The following is a 1,263-nucleotide window of genomic DNA, read 5'->3' as shown; positions in this document are numbered from 1 at the left end:
TGTAAGTCACTCCCCAGTCATTCTGTCCCTGTACTACTGTAATAGAAGAGGACATCAGAAAACTCAACTTCATAAGCTCATCAGAGAACAGACTTGTTTTTCCTTAATTTTGGTAGAATTACATTTATAAAACAATTGTCATTAGTGTCAAATCATTCGCCACGGAGAGTTAACTGTTGCACGATTTAATCTTATTTTAAAGACTTTTACAGAGGTGACATCACCTGCCAAAGTCATTAGTGGGAATGAAAACCTGCAGACTGTTAGCTGTCTATGGCACAAGATTGGACAACTGAAGCAGTACAGGTGTTTTGGGGAAAGGTATCCTGACTTTAAAAACCTCAGAATCTAATTGACTGCAATCACTAACACAAACACATACTCATCGCTGTAACTACATGAATATTTATCACTGTTGTATGGACGCATATTGCATTTGGTGGTCTGAGAATGTAGAAATACAATACCTGGTACAGTGAGGAGAAGGATGACAAATCCACTTGATGTTGCAGTTAAACTCATAGCTGTACCTCTCATGTCTCTGTGTGACTTCACAGTCAGTGAAACAAGACTGCAGAAGTAAATCAGTCATATCAAAAACACTTCTACCTAATGTGGAAGGAGACTGTCTTGATCTTTCAGTCTGAAAGCAGTAGACAGAAGTTGTTAAAAATAAAACCAACTTCTTCCTCTTTTACATACATAATGAACAAAACACCAGAAGATGTAACTTAAACAAGAAACTATGAACTTCTTAATATAAATCTATAATCTTCCAAAAAGAGTGTGAGAAACTAGTTTTGTGGAAGATCCAAACACCTCCCTGACACAGGAAAGACTATAAAAAGAAAGAGCTTTTTAAAGCATGGTCACAGTTTAAGGTCTGTCAGTGGTCAACTAAACCGGGACAGAGATGACAAATGTGACAGACAGTTGGATGCATCACTTCACACATCTCATGCATGCTGAGACACTAAAACCTCCACACTGTGGGTTCAAAGAAATCTTCTGATCAGTACTTTTTTTTTTAAAGAATCTGTCTATCAAAGAGTAAAGTAAACCCTGAAGTGTTTTTTGGCATGGTGAGAGCAGCACTGCAGCTGTGGTTAGAAACCTTTAGCTGTGGTCTCTCTTCCACTTCCTCACTTACTTACAGACATCGTGGAGCAGCCTCAGCCCTTTTAACTTTGTTTATCACTCGCAGTTCTACTTTCAATGACTGTGATTGACAGAGACTCTTTCATCACACACGTTGGATATCAC

The sequence above is a fragment of the Morone saxatilis genome, unplaced genomic scaffold (assembly GCF_004916995.1).
Source record: "Morone saxatilis isolate NCDOM2014 unplaced genomic scaffold, NCSU_SB_2.0 Contig17, whole genome shotgun sequence".
Taxonomy (NCBI): domain Eukaryota; kingdom Metazoa; phylum Chordata; class Actinopteri; family Moronidae; genus Morone; species Morone saxatilis.
Note: the sequence above shows the minus strand (reverse complement) of the source record.